General features: G+C 48.8%; 1 protein-coding gene and 1 long non-coding RNA gene across 4 annotated transcripts in view; one reads left to right on the forward strand and one right to left on the reverse strand.

The window, feature by feature from the left end:
* CHST11 (carbohydrate sulfotransferase 11) overlaps nucleotides 1–21434 on the forward strand; it is a 255306-nt gene that overhangs the window by 168520 nt on the left and 65352 nt on the right. The gene's annotated exons all lie outside the window — the stretch shown is intronic.
* On the reverse strand, nucleotides 561–20679 carry LOC123276533 (uncharacterized). Of its 2 annotated transcripts, XR_011502672.1 has the most exons (3): nucleotides 20266–20577; nucleotides 15153–17268; nucleotides 561–11087 (listed from the first exon to the last, which is right to left on the reverse strand). It is a non-coding gene; the product is annotated as an uncharacterized lncRNA (long non-coding RNA). The 2 variants fall into 2 exon arrangements; XR_011502671.1 differs by having other exon boundaries at nucleotides 561–17268; nucleotides 20266–20679.

Consider the following 21434-nt stretch of genomic DNA (forward strand, 5'->3'; position numbering starts at 1 on the left):
CTGATATTTTTTATGGCTTCTTATTTTAATGTTTACAGGTCCCCAGATGCTGAGATTTACTGACATCTGTGAAGGGATTGATAAATGATTTAGCTGAAATAGCAAAACTGGAGGCATTGCATGAATTAGAAATTGTGCCACGGAGCCCACGCAGGAGCCACTAATTTGTTTAACGCGATTTGCTTTCTGCAGCTGCTCCTCACCACAGTCATAGGAAAAACAAATATCGACTGTTCCCCCAGCAGAGCAGGGGGTGCCCGGGGGGGGGGGGAGCCAGGCCTCTAGAGAGCGTCAGGTAGGGCTGGCCAGCTGGCCTGGGGTAGGTCAGAGGGCAGGGCTTCCTTCTCGAGGTCTGGCCGAGCCCTTAATCCACTCTGCCCTCACCTCTGTGCAAGTCCGAAGAGGTTTATCTGAGTGAATGGAGGGGAAGATGGACGTGTTATCTTCGCATCATTTCAGAGCAGCTGTGGGACCTCTATAAACAGATTGACCCTCAGACGCCAGCTGGAGGAGAATCCCTCTAACATTTCTTCCAACCTCGTGATTCCCTCTTAACTCTGTGATTTTCCTAAGGCTGATTTCAGTGGGTTTGTTTGCCTATTCCTTTCTCTTCTCTGGCACAATCAGAGATTTCTTGCAGTTTCTAAAATCCTTTTTTTCTGATGTGAGAGAGGTATTTGTTTATTACAGAAAATATAGGAGGTATACGCAAGTCAAATGAATGAACTAGGAATCACCAGCAAACCCACCATCCGGAAATAATCATTGTTAACAATTTTGATAAGTATCCTTCCAGACTTTTTTCTCTGGTCTCCATCTTTGTATTTTTTTAAAAAATGGATGCACACAGTCTACAGTTTTTGGTAACCTGTTTTATTCACTCATCACTTTGGAGCAGTTTTTCTCCATCATAGTCGACAGCCTTGCTTAGACTGGTGTTCAGAAAGGGGCTTGGGCAGACTGACCGTAACAACAGGTCACTCACTGGGAATGGTTTGCCCAAGAGCCTTGTGCCCTTGAAGAGAGGCGAGATTGGCTGCAGCTGTGCATTTCTGTTTGGGTTGCTTCAATGTCATTTCAAGGGCACTCACGTGATGTAGATGCCCCTCTCCCTTTCCTTAGCCCTTTTAAAGTACCATTCTTAACAAGTTCCTAAGGATGACTTTGTTATTCTTGTTCCCTTCCTTTCTTCCTTCTATCCATTCATTCATCCATGCATGCATGCATGCATCCATCCAACCTGCTGTCTGTCCTGCCTTCCATCCAAACATCCATCCATCCATCCAACCTCCTGTCTGTCTATTCTTCCTTCCATCCAAACATCCACCCGTCTGTGCATCCATCCTACTGTCCATCTGTCCTTCCTTCCACCCAAACGTCCATCCATCTATCCGTATATCCATCCATGTATCCATCCATCCATCCATCTATCCAATGTATTGAGCAACTAGGCTGTGCCAGGCCTTGTGTTTAGAGGTAAGGATGCAGAGATACATGATGCAGGCTCCTGCCCTCTAGGAGTTTCCATTCTCTATCCAGGACTTCCATGTACCCTGGACATCGGATGGTAACCTCCATCTTATTTCTCCACCATGAAATCAGTCACTTCCAGCCAGCTCCCTGACAGATGACTTGGGGTATGGCAAGTAATGCCTCCCTTACCACGGAGGCATCTGAAGGGTAGAAACTCTGTATCGCCTCTCTTCTGTAAATCTCTAAATGCCGACTACACTTACAGGCCAATGCTCGTCGAGACCACAAGATGAACTGAACATCAGAGCGGAGGGTGAGGTGGCAGCAACGTTTTTAAAAAGCTGTTTCTCCACACGGCTGTTATGTGTCTCATCTACCAAAGTAGAATGAGGATGGTGACAAAAAACTTTTGAATTATTTTAGGTTTTCTTTTTTTAAGTGTGGGCTTCTCGGGTCTTTGAGAGACTGCATGGCTGTTCTGTTTAGGTTTAAACAGCATTCCCCTCGCTCGTGGTGTGTCCTAGAGAAGCACAGCTTTGTCTAAAAAGCTAAGATTTATTTTTGCCAGTAAAGTATAACTCAGCGCCCAGCCCAGCAACAGCGTGCACGTGGCAGGAGGAAGTACCTCACTGGAGGCTGGAGCAGTTAGTGTCAAATGTTACAAGTATGAACAGCCCCCACGCCCCCTCGGCCGGAGCAGGCTGTGCTTTTTCCAGCTAAGTGGGGTTTTTTTCTTTTTATGGTGCCATTTCGACTTCCTGAGACTGCCATAGATTTATAAGGAAATAATTCCTCCAGTGGGCCTTAGTGACATCCTAAAGTTTTACATGCGCCACTTACGAAATTGCTAGAACCGTTCCATGCACACATTTCCGTGTCACCAATGTAGGCCCGTTTATTGCATGAATGGAACTACACTGTATGTGGTTTTTTAAAGATGCCAAAATATTTTTAAGAACTCCAACCCTGAGGCAAACCTTGGAGGTTAATTATAATAACGAATAGCCAGCGCCCAAGCTATTCAGACAGGGACAGTGGCTCCTTGCTCTGCCCCAGTACCGCAGACACACCTTCCGCTGACTGTCCAGCAGGGTGCTCCCTCCGTGAGCCCTCTGGTCTTCTTCTCCTCCCTGCCATCGTCTGTGTAGGCTGTCTGGCCATTCTTGGGTTGATAGTTGATGTATGGGAACAACCTTGGGATTTGGGGTCGAAGGGCCTGAATCTGAGATCTGGCTGTACCGACCCCGTTTATTGTTAGCTGTGTGGCATTGGTTAGATTACCATCCTACTCTGGGCTTATTTCTACATCTGTAAAAGGCAGGCATAATAATAACACTCGTCTTAGGATTTTTGGGAAAATAGAGCTGTAAGGGGGAGCAAGAGGCAGCATAGGAAGAAAAGGAGATAATACCATCTTACCATCATTTAAAAATTGACCATAGTCTGGAAAGCCTCGCTTCAAACTGTGCCATCTATGTGGAGGGAGTTGAGTATGGAAGTTACAGGTGCAGATTCTGAGCTCACGCAGTGCCTGGGTGTGAATCTCAGCGGTATTGGTGTGTGGCTTTGGGCAGGTTACGTAACTTCTCTGTGCCTCCATTTCCTCTCTATAAACTTGGGATAATAATCATAGTTACTCAATGGGGTTGTTCTGATGATCACCTTCGATAATCAGTCTGAAGTGCCTTGCACAGTGTCTGATATATTGTTCAATAAATGTAAGTAGTAGTGGTCCTTTTTTATGCCTACTGAAAACCCTGCATGTAAATTTCAAACGAAAATTTGTAATTTTTTCAGGATACAGAGCAAATACCCATTTTATGTCTTCCTTCTTTCTTTCTTCGCGTATTTAGACCAACATATATAGAATTGGCATTGGGATACTTTATTTAAATAGCTACCAATTGCAAGTTCTGTTTGGGTAGGGCTTAAATATATATATAGTATTTTGAAATTGTGGCAAGGATAGGTTCTCTTTCCTTGAAAAACACCTGAGCCATTTCTCTCAAACTTTCCAAAAGAGTTCAACTTGGGATGGAGGCAAGAACAGAGAAATTTAATAAAGGAAATTTGGGGGTGTTTTTTTTTCCAAACTGCAATACAGAAGATCCGGGGTTATTGTGAAACACAAGCCGATCTTCGCAGGCCCCTCTGCCTTGAATTCTGCCATGCTGAGGGGACATTTTATTAAGATAAGACTATCCCATTGCCTTCTGTTGTTCTTCGGACTCTGCATTTTTGGAACTCATTTGCATCGATCTGCATGTTGAATCCAAGAGGGTGTGATTATGGACAAATAAGATGGAATGGAATAATATGGGCGTCCTGCTCCATTGGTATTCAGATTCAGTATTCAAGGCTCAACATGCCTGAAATACAGATTTTGCTGTGAAATACAATGGGTTGCCAACAAATGTTTCTTGATTAGACGAAGAAGGAAAGGGAGGAGGAAAGGGAAAAGAGAGAAGGAGCGGCAGAGAGAGGAGCCCAGTGCATTATAGTAGGCTGGGGTCAGGGACCCTCCTCAGAGAGGCAGGGCGACGTCAGATAACCCCCGTGTCCACATTCTCCAGCCCTCTGTGTGGTGGGGTCTGGACAGAGCCAGAACGACCACTGTTGCCCCATCCTGTTCTCCAAAACCGTGCCGAGGGTAGCTGGCGAGCACTCTCTTGGTCATATTCCTTCTGCCAGCGGCTGGCATGGGGCCCAGCAAAGAGGAGATGCCTTCAAAGTGCTGGTTGCATGAAACATGCCTTTGACCTGACAGTTTCTAAATGAACGTGGCCGTTTTTATTGATTGAACTCGTGTTACATGATGTGACTATATTTTGAGAGGGAAGTGGCCCTGACTCGTTCACAAGGATCATTCAGTTCGGGGAGTTTGGTCCAGCAGAGTCTCTAGTTCTTAACGGTCGTTTGGCCTAAACTATTGACTGTAAACATTCGAGCTCTTCCAGCCTCCCTCCTGAGATGGTGACAGCATCTTCGTGCCACAGAGGCCTGCAGGTGTTCCCGCCCCGACCACTATTTTTGTAATAAGATGTGAAAGTCATGCACCCGTGACTTGGGGCTTTACCTCGCAAGGGTCCTCCAGCTCATAGATCGCACGCCAAGGCTGTGTTTTCCGTGGGGTTTGCTAGAACACTGGTCTGCCTCCAGATAAATGTCGTGCAGTAATGAACACACATGCTCTCAACCCTTGGAGTTTCATGCCAGCCCTTCCCTTGCATCTCTACCAGAGGCAGAATTTCGCTCTTCTTTTGGAAGGAACCCAGTGGAAGACAGAGTGGTGTGGGCCCCGCGGCCCTGACCTCTTCATCCATGTTTCCATCCAAAGCAGGGTGTTGGAGCTCCAGCGTTGACCCAGGCTCTGCTTCCTACTCATTTATGGGCATCACAAACTGCTCTGGGCCTCAGTTTCCTCATCTGTGAAGCAGGGGCAGTCACGGTCCTGCTTTAAAAGGCCCTGAGGATTGAATGAGGCACGTCAGCGTCCCAGCGCCGCCCCTGGCTCAGGGGATCCTGGTTATTGTGGGAGCATATCCACATCCCCTGAAGGGCTTTTCAAACACCTGAGATGCCCTGACCTATGAGTCAGGATCTCTGAAGGTGGGGGCCCAGGAGCTCGTATTTTTTAAAATCTCTCGAGGTGATTTGCGTGCTCAATCAGGGTTGAAACTACTGATTCTAAAGGAACTGGATTCGCGGGGTCTTCTCTTTGGGAGGCTGTGTAGCCAGGACAGCCAACCCATAGGAGCTGGAGTCAGAATACTTGAGTTCCAAGCCTGGCATCCCCACCCCCAGCAACCATTCATCATTGACCTTGAGCCAATGACTTAATTTCCCTGGAAGTCAGTTTACTCAACAAGAAAATGAGGACAATGTTAGCACCCCCCCCCCCCTTAGCTCATATAGAGATTAACTGAGATAATACCTGTCAAGTCTTAGGAAGTGCCTGGTACAGAGTAAGCCCCCAGTAAGCGGTAAGAACTTTATGTCTCTTAACTAATTTAATCTTCATAACAACCCTAGGTAGTAGGTTATCTATCATTATCTGCATTTTGCCTATGTGGAAACAAAGACACAAGGCGTTTATGTAACTTCTCTAAGGTCACAGGTGTTCAGAACCGCTCCCCCAGACACCGGGCTCCTCACCATGAGACAGCACAGGACGCGCCATAGTGACCTGTCAGGGAGTCAGCCCCACTGAACGACCGCGATTGCCTGGTCCAGGAGCTGCAGCTGGCCGCACAAGTGGGCCCTGAATACAGGCTCCGCAAATGGCACTAACTCATACCAGTCTGATGGCAGCAGCCCCCTAGGGGTGGGGCTCATGGGGGAAGAAGGAGAACTCAGCCCAGACCCTTGCTTTTCGGAGGGAACTGGCTTCTGGGAATTTACAGCCTTCCATGAACTGTTCTCCTCTTTGGAGTCAATACAGTTGTTTCCTATAAGAGCATAGAGAAGCCCCGGGCAATGCTAGGTTCCTGAAATGAGGGCGTCCTCAGGCAGCCATTGTAGCCCTGACTTTTCCCTCTCCCCATTTCTATGGCAAGGAAAATTGCCCCCAGGAACTAAGGAGGTTCCCAGGTCCAGCCGCCTTGGACCCGTGCACCCCTCTGCAAGCGCGAGCCTCACAATTGCCCGCTCTGTCTCTTGCCAGCCAGCTGGGCCGAGGGGGCCTGGGCACCCGCAGCCTTCTTCCTCCCCCCATCCCTCCCTCCCCTTCTCCTGTCCCTCTGGCTCCACGCCCTCCTGAATGTTCCATTCTCAACAGCCACAATCAGGAGCCTGTTTCTGTGCTGGGAAAAAGAGCAGCATGAAGGCTTTTAAACTTGCTGGGTAATTTAAGGTATTTATCGCTATTTGGAGAGCTTTGCTTGTTTTGAATCCATTCCCCCTCCAGCTTTCAGATATGGTGCAAATGATTATTTTTTTTTTCTCTGAAAAGGATGCTTCTGAGTCCTTCCGCTGCCCCTGAGGCTGGGTTCTGAATGCAGCCCCCAGACCTGGGCGCATCTGCGGAGGTTTTGTTCCTTCTCTGTAAACATTAATTGGGCACCTTCTCGTTCCAGGCCAGACTTCTGTTTGCAGACTGCTTCCCCTTCCAGTGCTGGCCTGTGAGTGTTTCTAACACCTGGAGCAGCAGAGTAGAGGTCAGAGAGCGTGGGCCTTGCATCCAGGCTGACCCTGAGGTCAAGCCATGCTCTGCCAACTAGCTGTATGACCCTGGGCACAGCTCTCAGCTTCTCTGGAACTCTATTTTTCGTCTGTAAAATGGGTGTGATAACAGCTCCTACTTTATTGCTCTGGAAATCAAACGACCTGGGTTCAAATCCCCCCTCTGCCACTTCTCATTCTGTGATCTTAGCTTCTTTGTTCTGAGTTAACTTATCTTTAAGTTAGGGATAACAGGGAGTCCTCAAAAGGTCATGAGAGGACAAAATGAGTTAATGCATCTAAAGTGCTCATGCCTGGCACGTAGAGAGTGCTCAATGCAACCAATGTTAGCTGAGAGAGAGAGAGAATACATACGTACATACACACACACACACACACACAAGCATCCTCTCGCAGCAAGAGGCACTTGATAAATCTGAGTTACTCTCGCTCTCCTTCCTTTCCTAAAACCCGAATGAGCCAATAGCTGGACAGTGGTGGAAGCTTGCAAAGAAGTTGGAAGCAGCTGTCCTTTGCACTCAGCTTGCTGAGGTCTTACTGACCTAACAGGGAGACAAAGGAGGTGGGTGTCCCCTGGCCAGGTGCACTCCAGCCGCAACAGCCCAAAGAAGGCCCCCTTGGCCTGCTGACTCCCCTGTGTCTTTGGGCTGCTAAGGGAGACCCTCTCGAGGGGCCTGCGGCAGAGACAGTGCCCAGAACCAAGGCTCAGGATCTACAAGCAGTGTCTGCCCTGCCGTCGCCCTGGGCCAGAGGGGTCCTTCCTCCCTCCTCCCTTTTCCCTTCCAGTCTCTCCATGGACTGCTTCCCTCTCCCCTGGCTCCCCAACTCGGCCTCCTTCATGGATCTCACACACACACACACACACACACACACTCCCAGCTTAGTGTTTCTCCCTCAGCCTTTTCAGTTACTTTGACTTCCCATGTTGGATTACCCCAAAACCAGGCAGGTTTTCCTGCCCTGCCTTCTGAAGGCGATGGCAGATGAGAGAGCCCTGAGACCGTGTATGGAGAGGACAAGATAATCACTGGCTTGGAAGGCTCGAATCGAAACAGTGGTGAATGGCCAGTTTCATCTTTCTCCTTAACACGGGGTGAGGACGGAGGATCTTTCCCCTTAGCTTACATCTGGTCTGCTGGCCTGCATCCATCCCCTCCTCCAGGAAGCCTCTCGTGATCTCCACTCTGATTGGACACTGCGGTTTTGTGCTCCCATGAGCCAAACCAAGGGATGCAGGGGGCGCGGGGTAAGAGCCAGGCGGCTTGATGGAAATCTTGAGTCTGCAAGTGGTTTGCCTTTGCTGTGCCTCAGTTTCCTCATTTGCAGAAGGCGGCCGATATGAGCCTCTATTTCACAGGGTTGTCGTGAATATTCAGTAAGATGGTCCATATGAGGTGCTTAGCATGTCTGCCACGTATCATTACTATAACTAGTATTATTATTTTCATCACAGAAACACTTCTTAGACTGGACTGTAGTCAGTGATTTGCTTGTCTGCTTCCCCGAAGGGTCTGGCAGCAAATTAAGAGCCAGAACTATCTTGTTCAATTCCAGAGAACAATGATGATGTAGAAGAGGCCGGTGTCCCATGCAGGTGATACTTTGTGTACAAAAGATCCCTTGACTTATGGAAGAGCTCTCTTTATCTCACGTTCAAGTTTTAGACATTTCACCGGACTTACTTTTTTTCTCTTCTCTCTCTCACCCCTCGCCCTCTTTTTCCATATTGCATAAGGTGAGGAGAGTCTATCGACAGCGCAGTGGAAGCCCCGGTGTTCCTCACAGGTGTGTGGCAGTGGGAAGCTGGCACACTGGGCCGGGACCCAGAGATTTCCTCTCTGCACCTGGGGTCGCCACCAGCATTTCTTCTGACTGGTCAGTGACCACGTCTTACTGGTTAGAAACTATTTTAATTATCAACCCTGGAGGAGAGAATGCTAAAGGTTCTGCTCCGACTTTAGATGTTTTGATATATTTAGGTAGCCCAGGGTTTTGATTCCTGACTGTGAAAATACCTGCGCAGGCCAGGGCAGTACAAGGGAGGTTGTTTCTAGAAGCATGGTGAGCGAGGGATGTGCTTGGTGTCTACAGGCTCCCCGGGGGCCGTGGAATGGTCTTCAAGGTTGGCTCTGGCACACGGAATAACAGCTCGTATGAGTGACGTGTGACTCGCTCAGGGTCCCAGCTGTCCAGCTGTCTTACTGCAGATGTCCATGCAGAGAGGGTGGGAAGGAGCAGACAGCTCCAGAAACGGACAAGAAAGATTGTTGCTTTCTGCTTCCTGGAAAACTCTGCCGAAATACTCCAATGAATGAAAACCTTTAAAGGAAAACCGCTTTCTGAGCCATCCCGTGACTTGTGTCCATTGATTCCGTGAGCGAGAGTTTCTGAGAGCTGGCCGCCTGCCTGGCCCTGGCCTCCTTCTGTAGTAGAACATGCGAGTGTGGTTGGCTTCCCAATGGGGCAAGATTACTCCCTGTGATGGGCAGCTCAGTACATGACGAGGAGTGCACACACAGCTAGGCAGCTCTCCTGGCTGGAAAACTGCCTCATTATGTTGACTGCGAGTCCACCTGCCCCCAGATGGGGACCTTCCCCCAGGTTTCCCGTGCCACTAACATGGCACTCCGTCCTCCCACTGCTTCCACCCAGACATCCAGGCCTGAAGATTAGCCTGAACCCCTGATACAGGCCATACCTTCCCCATGACTTTCCTGGGGCTGCCATAACGAATTACTGCAAACCAGATGGGCTTAGAACAACAGCACTGCATCCTCTTGCTGTTCTGGACGCCAGAAGTATGCCATCCAGGTGTCTGCAGGCTCGAGGGGCGAATGCGCTCTTTGCCTTGTCCAGCTTCTCGTGGTTGCTCGCTGCTTTGACGTGGGGCCACATCTCTCCACTCTGTCTTCACGTTGCCACCTCATCTTCTGTCTCTCGTATAAAGACACTTGTCATTGGATTTCGGGCCCACCCTGGGAGTCCAGGATGATCTTCTCATCTCAAGACCCTTCGTCCCATCGGCAAAGACCCTTCGTCCAAATGAGATGTCATTCACACGTTCTAGGAATTCGGACGTGGACATATCTGTCGGGGACCGCGTCAACCTATCGCCCCTTGTAGGAAAAGTTAGTTCTACGGAGGAGGTTTTCTACGTGAGCCTAAAGCGTGTTCTCAAGAATAAACATCTGGTGTTATCTGTCTCCAGCTGTTTGACTTGAACAAGTTGCTTCACCTCTTTGGGCCTCAGTTTCTTCACCCATAAAATGGGAATAATAATAACAGTGCCAACCCATTGGCTTGCTGTGAGGATTAAATGAATTCACATAAGTACAATGCTTGGAGTGCCATCTGGCACAAGTACTCTCTAAATATTAGCCATTCTTATGGCGATTATCATCATGGCATCGTAATCACATTGGAACTACCCCAGACGATGGGCCTTTCCTACACCACTCACTTAACACTCAGTGTATTCTAGTGTACTGGCCTTTTACAGTCTCCACTTCCTGGCTTCATGAGAATAGCTTGGAATTTGTTGCTGTGTGACCTTGGGCAAGTTCCTTGACCTTTCTGAATCTGGTAGGACTTCCCCTGGAAAGGCCGCTGAAAGATTAATAGTGGTCAGTCGTGTGACACATGGTTTACATCCATCTACATCAGCTGAACAGTGAGAAAACAGCCCGTGTACAGTTTGCTGTTTCTCCATAAACACCAGTGGCATCTTTCTTCCCTGCCTGTGTCTTGACGGCTGCTTGGTCTTCACTGCTGTCGGCTCGCCCAGCCTGTAGGGAATGCCTTGCAGTTCCTTTTAGTCCGTTTCCTCCTCTGAGCCCAATTTTTCTTCCGTGTCCAGCGCAGACGAGGCTGTGCGTTCCAGATTGCTGTCCGCCAGCAGTTTTTTGCCGACATGTTTGGGAAGGAATTTTGTGAATATCTAATCAAATCTTAGCTGTCCTATTAGTTAAAAGATTTCCAGGTAAATCATAACCTGGTGTGCTTAAAACTCCTAACCTTTCATGAAGATGCTGCATCATTTCCTCAGGAACCAGATCATAGATCCTACAGTAGCTAATATTTCTGTAACGATGGCCACTCTTAGATCGTGCTTCCTCTGCGCCAGGCGCTGTTCTCAGCACTTGACATTCCATCCTCCCATCCGAATGAGGACGGTCCCATTACTTTTACTTTTGTAAAAAGTCCCCATTTTACAAGTGAGGAAGCAGGTGAGACCCAAAGAGCTTCGGTCCCTTCTTGCCGGTATCACCCAGTTTATAGGTGGCGGAGCTGGAATTCACCCCTGTGTTCGGAGTTCAGCAGCCGTGCTCCGAGCCTCACAGGACTGCCTCTCATTAAATGTCTGCGATGATTTCCAGGAGGCACAGAGGTCCATAAATGTTTTATAGAATTGATTGAATGTTGAATGGCTTTTCCTGTTAATGAAAGGAAGCTCAGTCATTGCTAACAGATTAGAACATTTTCTTGGTTCCCCTGGCTTGAGACTAGAGCACCTTTTTCTCTCATTGGTTTTCTCATCCAGGATATAGTCCCCTCGTCTTCTTACTTGTGTGTGGTGTAAAAGGATGGTCTTTGAAACCCAGATGCTGTGTGACCTGGGCAAGCCATATAACCTCTCTGAGCCTCAATTTTGTGCAGTTAATAACATTTAACACATTAAGTGTGCTAAGGAGAAATAAAGCACCAGGCACAACAGGAGGTCTCAATACACAGTAACTTGAAAAGTAAAATATAAAATACTTTGCGTTTTTCTGAATCACGGTGCTGCGTAACTCTCAAGATATGTTTTTAACTATATTTTGTTGCCCAGATAAATCTAGTATAGATATCTCTATTCTAATAACACACTTTTTAGTGGAGATCCCTCTAACCAGTTATTTATATTGAAATATTCCGCCAAGTGAAGAGTTAATAAAGAAATGCTTTTAAAGTTGAACCAGAAATGGATGATGATCATCGTCGTATTTATGAAACAGAATAATTTCCTGTTGAAATTATAATTAAGACACTATAAGAGGCCCAGTGGTGCAGTGGTTAAGTTTGCACATTCTGCTTCGGTGGCCCAGGGTTCGCCGGTTCGAATCCCGGGTGCTGACATGGCACCGCTTGTCAAGCCATGCTGTGGCAGGTGTCCCACGTATAAAGTAGAGGAAGATGGCCACAAATGATGTTAGCTCAGGGCCAGTCTTCCTCAGCAAAAAAACAAAAAAAAAAGAGAGGAGGATTGGCAGCAGTTAGCTCAGGGCTAATCTTCCTCAAAAAAAAAAAAAAGACGCTATAAGAGACATCGATTACTCTGGCTTCTCTCATGCTCCCTCCTCGGTGCGAGCTGTGACCACTCTTCTGCCCCCTCACAGTGAAGAATGGTCTCGAATTGCCTCCTACAAAGCCTTGCCCCTTTCCACCTGGATGATAAGGAGTCCTGGCTTTCCAATCTTTTGTTTTTCTTCTCTCTTTTTTTCTTAGCTATGTAATGTCAGGAGGATGCATTACTTATCTTCAGGATCCAAGAAGTTAACTGGGACCAAGAATAATAATAGTAGTAATAATAATAATAATAATTTGAACAATAACAACTGCTATTATGAGCTGAGTGCTTCCTCAGTGTCAGATGTGCTGGGTTAAGACTTGACTCACCATAGTGGTCGAAGAACCACCAGCTCTCAAGTCTGAGTCCTGATCCTAAGCTGTGTACTTGAACAGCTGACTTCTCTGTGCCTCGGTTTCCCCTCCTGTAGAATGGAATTAATAACGTTGGCCTTCTTCCAGGGTTGTTTTGAGGTTTGGATGATAGAACGCGTGTTAGGTACACAGCACACGTCTGGCAGGCTGTGAGCACTGGCTCGGGTTAATTACTGTGAGTTCCTTGAACAACTTCCTGGTGGAGGGACTTTCTGTGGGTTAGGAACTTGGACTCCGAGAGGCCTGGGGGCTTGTTCAGGGTCACATGTGCTTGGTTGGGAGGCGCGGGCTTGAGCCCAGCGGGGACTCCAGACTCGGGGCTCACACCCTATCTGCTCGCACGGCTCCACCGGTCATCTCGGGAAATATTGTCTGCACAAGAGGGAAACTGCAGAATGATTCCCTTTTTATACTAGTTGGATTTTTGAGCCGTTCTCTCATCTGGGCGAGAGACCAGCCTTCAGTGTGTGACGGGTGTTTTAGTTTTCTGTTGCTGCTGTGACAGATTACCACAAATGAGGAGCTTAAAACAGCACAAGTGTGTCATTCTGCGTTCTGAAGGTCAGAAGTCTGCAGTGGGTCTTGGGGGCTAAAATCGAGGTGTTGGCGGGTCTGAGTTCCTTGTGGAGGTTCTAGGGAGAATGTTCCTTGCCTTTTCCAGCTTCTAGAGGCCGCCTGTGTTCCTTGGCTGGGGGCTCATCGTGTCACCCTGTGCTCCCACGATCACATCCTCCTCCTGCCTCCCTCTCATAAAGACTCTTGTCGTTAAAACTGAATAATCTGGGATAAACTTCCCATCTGCAGATCCTTAACTTCACGGTCTCCTTCTGCCCTGTAAGGTCACTTGTCCCCAGGTTCCAGGAGAAGGACGTGGCCCTCTTGGGTGGCCGTCCTTCTGTCCACTGCAGATGGTCATTCTCATCTTGCCCCGATGCTGGCCACATTCTCACTGCACGAGGTGCCATGTGGTGTTGGCTTCGGGGCGAGGCAGATTTCGTCCCACCCCGAGCCTCTCCCTTACTGACCCCGGAGCCTCGGGCTGGGCCTTTCATTTCTTTGTGCCCTGTTTTCTCCTTTCCTCATCTGAAAAATTGAGGCTTCAGGACCAGTTTCTCAGGGCTGTGGCGAGCACAAAATGGAGGAATGTGTATAAAGCTCCTGGTCCTAATGGGCTCTCCAAAATGGGAGCCATTATTCTCACCATGATGACTTTTAAATTATTTTTAATGCTTCTGGAACAACAAACAGAGCCCAGGGTCTTGGTAAAAAATGAACAAGGGTCTTAGCTTGCAGGTCCCTGATAATGGCCTCCAAAAAGCAGAAAAAACCCAACCTGGTTCCAGCTCACCAGAACCGGCCTCGCTGGGGAACAAAAGGGTCATTCAGCTGCCCAGATGATAGGTGTGACCCAGCCGGGGGAGGGGAGCGCAGGTTAGTCTGTCAAACAGTATTTTATTGTGAAACCTGCAGATCAAGGCGGCCTCGGGCAACAGCGTTTGTATTCACAGAGGCACCAGATACTTTATGCTCCTATCGGGCCCAGAGCCTAAATAGCAACACTGTTTGATCAGCCTTTTTCACAGATTGTATGATGTTCCCAGGAGGGATTGGGTATAAATCTTGCAGGGTGTCCATTTGAAAGTGGGAGAAGCCAGTGGAAATTTGAGAGGAGTAGAGCAGAGAGAGAGGAAGGGACGTCCAGTCCCTTTGGGTCGTCCCCGGATTTCAGGTGCGGTGAAGGGCCTTTTGAATCGATTAACCCTCCTATCCGGGCTGATCCATTGAGTAGGAACAACAGGAGGGATGGGATCCCAGGGAGAGGGTCAGGGTGCAAATTAGACGTCCGCCAACCTCGTCCCTTATCACCCTGCCCGCAGGCTGCGTTCCGAAAACATGTCAAATGTGCTCCCACTGCGGGAGTTGGCATTTACTGTCCCCGCTCCCGGAACACACTTCCCCATAGATCTCCACTCGGCTGGCCGATCAGGTCTCAGATGAAACATCACCTCCCCCCAGGAGGGCTTCCCGAACTCCCATTCGCTCCTTGTTGCCTCGTCTTGCTATTTATAGCCTTCACAGCGCTTCTCGTGGTCGGAAATGATCTTGCCATTTGTTTGTTTGTCTGGGATCCCTCGCCACCTCTGGATATAATCCCTAAGCGAACAGGGATCTGGGCTCGTATTTACTGCCATCGCCCCAGAGCTGGGACACGCCTAGGCACCTAGAGGGTGTTTATGATAATAATTGCTAACATTTACAGAGCATGTCTTTTGTGCAACATCCCGTTCTCAATATCTTACCCACATTAATTCAGTTCCTCTCGACTAACCCATTTGACGGATGAGGAAACCGAGGCAGAGTTTGAATGAGAAAAATCAAATTAATAGACTATTCAGCCATACTTGAGGTGTTCCGGAATTCACTTAGCGCCTGTATCAGTTATCTATTGCTACAAGAATTCGGTGTAACAAAACCCCCGTTTCTTCACACTAGTTGTCAAGGGTGCCAAGGAACAGAATGAACAAGGGTTTTTATTTTTCTACAGGGGTGGGAGATAGAAGCTGCTGTTTGCATTTTCAGGGAGTTGCAATAAACACTAGTGAGTATCCACCCTGTGTCGGGCACCCTGCTACATTCTGTTTTATTTTTGTTTGTTACTTTATTTTGCCTGAAAGCAATTCTCCAGAGTTGGATACAGTTTCTTTGTAAATACTCCAAGCCAGCCTGAGAAGTGGGGCATTAGACCCTTTCGTTCACTTTGGGAAACAGAGGCTGTGGGGGTGAAATCACTCACTCACCTAGCGGAGGTCTCTGTATTTCTCGCAAGATTCTCCAGGTGAAGGCGCCACCCCGAGCACAGTGCCCTAGACAGGGCGGATGCTCCGTCAGCGTTGGCCAAAGGCATGAGGGAGGAAAGGACACCAGCCTTCATCTTACAGATGAGGACGTGGAAATTCAGAGATTCGGATCCAGGTCACCCGTCTAGGAGTCACGATTCCAGTGCAGACAATTCCCGTTCCTCGAGGCAGTGCAGTCTGCGTGGGGTGGAATTCGGGGCCCAGCATGCCTCCTCCACAGTCTAGGTCCCCCGTCAGGGCGAGAACAAGGGTAGATCCGTTTGTGTAAACCCCAGAGTCGACTCAGGCCCTGGAGACCCGTCTCCCTGGGCCGCAGGCTCCTGGGGGCCGAGCTCCGGAGCGGGATTCTTCTTTGGCCCCGGCCCGTGCGTGGCTCGGGGCGGAGGGCTTGGGAACGGAGAGAGCCCTCTAAACAAAGCCACCTGCCTCGGGCCCCCAGCAGACGGCAAGGCCAGGGCTGTGTGGATGTTGAGCGCGAGTGGCGAATTGACCAGAGCCTGGCAGCTTAGCCCGGCCTCAGGCAGGACCAGCACGGACATCGCCCTGGGAGAGTGAGCGGCACCTCTCTTTCTCTTCTGGAACCTACACCTGTGTCATTCACAACAGAACATGGGAAAAGATGAGACAGAGGCGCCCCCCCCCCCAAAGGAAAATCTCAATCAGCTTCTGGAAGTGCTGCAACAGTCACTGTCCACTCATGACACCCATGACCGGCTCCGGCCACAAGGCAGCTCTGACTGTGCAGGGGAAGAGGCCTCACCCACAGCTCTCTGTTGTGTGGTTGTTGTTGTTTGTGTCCCCCCAGGAGTCAGGGTTCTCTGCTGGACCACGCTTCAGCTGGTGAAGCCCCACCCACCCGTCTGCTTCCGTTGCAGTGTCTTGAGCTTGTTGGGCATTTATTCACTCACTGAGCATTGATGGGGCTCCTTGTATGCACCAGGTTTGCGCCAGGCTCTGGGATATAGCAGGGCACAAGACCATCTGATTCTTATTCTCCAGAGGGGCAAGAATGTAGTTGAGGGGAGACAGGCAATACCAAACAACTAAATAAGAAAATGCCAGGTGCTAATAGAATGCAATAAAGAAAGCAGAGTAAGATGATGGGACAGTGGAGTAGGTGGTCAAGGAAGGCCTCACTAAGGCAGGGATGTGTAAACTGAGTGACATGTGAATGAGAGGAAGGAACCAGCCGTGGGGACATCTGGGGGAAACTTTCCAGCAGAAAGAAGAGCATGTGCAAAGGCCCTGTGGCAGAAGCAAGCTTGGTGGTTTGAAGAACACAAAACAAAGACAGTGAGGCTAGACTTAGTGAATGTGGGGAGAGCTGGGAAATGTGATCAGGCTGCCTGGCAGGGGCCAATCGGTGGAGCCTGGTTGGGCCACAGAAATAAGGATGTTTGACTAGGAAACACCATCGCTTTGGACTGCTGGGCACAAGTGTGGAGTCTCCCACTGGTGTCCTCTCCTTGGAGGGTTTATTTCTGCTCATTGAGGCAATGATTCAGCTCCCGCGCCAGCCCCAGGTAGGACGGAAAGGGAGGCTCTGCCTGGATTTCTGTGGATCTAGTTAAGTCCCTCGCACTCCCTTCTCCTCTGGTTAGTGCTCACCCCGATTTTTAAATCATGGCGTCCTCCGACCTTTAATGAATACGTCACCCCCTTCTGCTCTTCAAGTAGAGGAAAGCTGGGCCTGCCAGGCCCCCCGTTCTGAGTGCTAAGCCCCACCTTCCTGCCGAGGGTGAGGATTTGGGTGGAAAGTCCATAGATGTTAGAGTCAGACACGTCCATGTTCACTTCTCCACTTGCCGCTTAATGGCCGTGGTCTCCGACAAGTCCCTTAAAGTTTCTGAACCTCAGTGATGGTGACGATAGATAATAAATGCAAACCTCTGGTGCAGGGCTAAGCACTCGCTCAGTCTTGAGGTTTCCTCTTCTCCCGTCCTCTCACGGGTCTGTCGTGTGTGCTTAGGCGCACAGGGCCAGGACGCCCCTAGTGAGACACTGCAAATGAGTGGGCGTGGGCCACGTGTCGTTTCCCGTCTCGATGACAGCGCACCTACAAAGAGGTCATCCATAGAAAGGAGTGAGGTCCTGTTTGTGCTACAGCAGAGGAGCCTCAAAAGCGGTGGGCTAAGTGGAAGGAGCCAGTCACGAAAGACCACAGACTGTCCGAGTTCATTTCACTTATGGGAAATGTCCAGAACAGGTAAATCCATACTGACAGAAGGTAGATTAGTGGTTGTGTGGGGCTTGGGGAGGGGGAGACGAGAGGTAACTGCTATTGGGACCGGGTTTCTTTCCGGAGCAATAAATACATTCTAGAATTAGATTATGAGGATGGTTGCAAAAAAATATATATACCAAAAACCATTGAACTATATGCTTTAAATGAGTGAATTTTGTGGTATAAAATTATATCTCAATAAAGCTATGTTTTTTGTTTGTTTTGTTTTTTTGGTGAGGAAGATTGGCCTTGAGCTAGCATCTGTTGACAATCTTCCTCTTTTTTTTTTTTTTCTTTTGCTTGAGGAAGATTGTCCCTGAGCTAACATCCGTGCCAATCTTCCTCTGTTTGTATGTGGGACGCCACCACAGCATGGCTTGATGAGTCGTGTGTAGGTCCACGCTCAGGATCTGAATGCATGAATCCCGGGCTGCCGAAGCGGAGCATGCAAACTTAACCAGCATGCCACCTGGCCAGCCCCCAAAGCAGTTTTTAAAAAGATGTAGTTTCATTACTTTTAGGAATAATACACAGTTTAAAAATAAGACATACTAGGTGCTAATACAAAAATGCAACAATTATCCGAGGAGATGACCATTTATGATGTGACTCTGTTCCCCCCGCCTCCCACCCCCCACCCACAGGGCATTAGAGGAAAAGATTGGAATGAAGTCAGTAACAGAATCCTTGATTTTGTGAGGGTTGGTTTCCAGTGCTTTTCAGAGTAAGGCCCTAAAGGATCACAGAAATAGAAGTGGTTCCTAATGCTATGCTGGACTTCATTAGCATCAGTTCAGATGTACAGCTTGAGAACCGCTGTGTGTCTGGCACTTGTCCTGAATGCTGAGCGGGAACTAGGCACGGTGGCTGTCTTCAAGGATTTCCAGTGGGGCCCTGAAAATACAGGCTCACTTCCCAAAGAGTGTTGCTCAGGATACCAGCCGTATTAGTCAGAGTTCTCGAGAGAAACAGAACCGCCAGGACGTGTGTGTATATATAGAAAGAGATCTGTTGTAAGGAATCGGCTCACATGATTATAGAGACTAACAAGTCCCAAGATTCGCAGTTGGCAAGCTGGAGACCCGGGAGAGCTGATGTTTCAGTTTGAGCCCAAAGGAGGAAAAAAACTGATGTCCCAGCTCACAGGCAGTCAGGCAGGAGTTAGCTCCCTCTTACTCAGTGGAGGGTCAGCCTTTTTGTTTGATTCAGGCCTTCAACTGATTGGACGAGGCCCACCCACATTCGGGAGGGCAGTCTGCTTTACTCAGCCTATGGATTCAAATGTTAACCTCATCCAGCAACACCCTCACAGACTCACCCAGAATAATGTTCGACTGAATTGTCGGAGCACCCTGTGGCTCAGTCAAGTTGACATATAAAAGTAATCATCACCTCAGTTCAGTGAGACATCTTCTCACCCCTCAGAGTTCCTGGAAGAGTTGGGAAGTACTGCATCCCACGGTCTTTGGGAATTCATAGTGCCTGCTTGCAAACCAAAGGCCCTGACAAGTCCTGCAGTGAAAGGAAACCTGTTTAACCCACTGTTTCTCAATCGGATCAGTCTGAAACACTTATACACGTCTTTTTCTTTTTAAATTTGTTTGTTTTGATTTTTTTTTAAAGAAATTGGTGTATCACAGACTATTTTGTCAAATGCTGAAATCATATAATGTAGGATTGGGTCATACTGGAAGTGTCCGTATTTCATGGCGCTGGGAACAGTGAATTCTGTGAGTGGGACCAGATGAGGAAAGAAGAGGATCAGGCAGACTTTCTAGAGGAGGTTTCACCTGAGCGTGGTGTTGAGGAATAAGCAGCGTTCATCTGGCTGAGTAAGGTGATCTAGGTAGAAGCAGCAGCATGCAAAAGATCTAGAATATTCTGTTGGCTTTGGCTTTTCCCTGCCTAGAGGAACAGCAGCAGCATTTGCTCTGGTGGTATTTTAGTTCTGTCCTCGGTGACAAGAAACCCGTGCTGACCACCGGCACAAGTGGGCCCTTGATTGCAGTTCTGCCTACCCCAGTCTTGGTAACATCCGTGACGTCTTGGCCCGGATCTTCATACTGAAGGTTGGCATCTTTCTGGAACTTGTGGTCTTGTTTTTCACCAAACTGACGTTGACAGACAGACTAGAGCGAGTAATGGTACCCTCACCATGATCTAAGGATCTAACCTTTATGCTGTCTGATTTCCCACAGGAAGCCACCTCATTAGGGCATGAAGACGGCCCCTGTGGTAACAGACGCTTAGCCCACTGTGAGCAGTGAAATGTAGCCAGAAGCCCACAGAGTCGGGCTCTGGATTTGATATGCTGTTCCTGGCCCTACCTGGCTAGATACCGTAGCCACGGCAATCAGTCCAACAGTACCAACCCTGTCAGTCCCAGAGTACCAACCTGGTCAGTCCCAGAGTACCAACCCGGTCAATCCCAGAGTACCAACCCAGTCGGTCCCAGAGTACCAACCCGATCAATCCCAGAGTACCAACCCCATCAATCCCAGAGTACCAACCCGGTCAGTCCCAGAGTACCAACCTGGTCAATCCCAGAGTACCAACCCGGTCAATCCCAGAGTACCAACCCGGTCGGTCCCAAAGTACCAACCCAATCAATCCCAGAGTACCAACCCGATCAATCCCAGAGTACCAACCCTGTCAGTCCCAGAGTACCAACCCGGTCAGTCCCAGAGTACCAACCCGGTCAATCCCAGAGTACCAACCTGGTCAGTCCCAGAGTACCAAACTGGTCAGTCCCAAAGTACCAACCCTGTGCCAGATGCCTGGCGCTCTGTGTCTCCATCTCCAAACCTGTCTAACGGGGATAAACTGTACCTGTCTTCACGGACAGCTGTGAATCCACTTAAAGATGTGCTGTGTGTCTCAAAGGGCAGCTGACATTTGGCAGGAAGGAGGAGAGCGGGAGAGGCAGAGAGGAGTGTCATGGGCAGAAGCTGGAACGGAGGTTGGCTAGGGAGTAGGAGAAAGGCATCAACAGCAGGGGTTCAAAACGCCTTCTGGCTCGAAACTGGAGCCCTGCCCAGTGAGGGATGACTCAGCAGACAGACGACACCAATACTGAGGCTTCAGCAACGCTGGGAATGTGCTCCCAACCCCGCTCCCTTCCCCCAAGAAAAGAGAGAGAGATGGGGACATTTTTGATAATAAAATCATCAATGTAGTCATCATGGGAAAAATCAGAAATGGGTTGGACTTATACTTACTTTGTGGTTTAACCTTGTTTTCACTTAGAATCCCATTTTTGGGGGGGTCCTATGGTGTTGTCAGGGCTTGGGGCCTCTCAAGGTCTAAACCCAGCTGTGGTGACATTGAGCAATTTGTGCGTAACTGAAGGGGGCAGCTCAGTGGAGTCGAAATAAGTTATTCAGAACAGGTGGCATGGACTGACTGTCCTCAGGAAACAGTAAGATACTGTGAGAGTCTACCACCCACCAAGACCTTACAACTTCAGTAGGGTCCATCCTTGATTTGCCAACAACATATTGTCACCCCCCAAGGGAACATTTTAATTGCTATTTGAACATTTTTATTTGACATTTGAATCTTGTTCATTGCTAGATCCCTTGGCACATGGGTTGGCAGTTAGTAGATGCTTCATAGCTGTTTGTTGAATGAATGAAGGAGTAAGTGAGTGAATGAATGAATGCATGCATTTACACCTATGGGAAAATGCACTACTGTTGGCTATTCACCCCTGGCTTCAGTTCCATCATGCTAATGTTTCTTAGTCTCGTAACCCAAGCTGGGGAGGCAGCCTGGAGAGGCCTGGAGTCCTACCAATCCGGTGGATTAGCAGAAGGGCAGAGAGGTGAAAGAATGTTCCCGTAATGGTTAGCACTTGACTGTAAGTGCACACTGCTGGCAGAAGAGTAATCAGCAGTGGAAATGAGGGAGCAGCGAGGAGATGCAGAACAAGGAGGAGGGCAGCGCTCCAAATCCCCAAGCTGATGGCATTGTTGGCAAAAAAAGACTCTTCCTGCAAA

The sequence above is a fragment of the Equus asinus genome, chromosome 4 (genome assembly GCF_041296235.1).
Source record: "Equus asinus isolate D_3611 breed Donkey chromosome 4, EquAss-T2T_v2, whole genome shotgun sequence".
Lineage (NCBI taxonomy): Eukaryota > Metazoa > Chordata > Mammalia > Perissodactyla > Equidae > Equus > Equus asinus.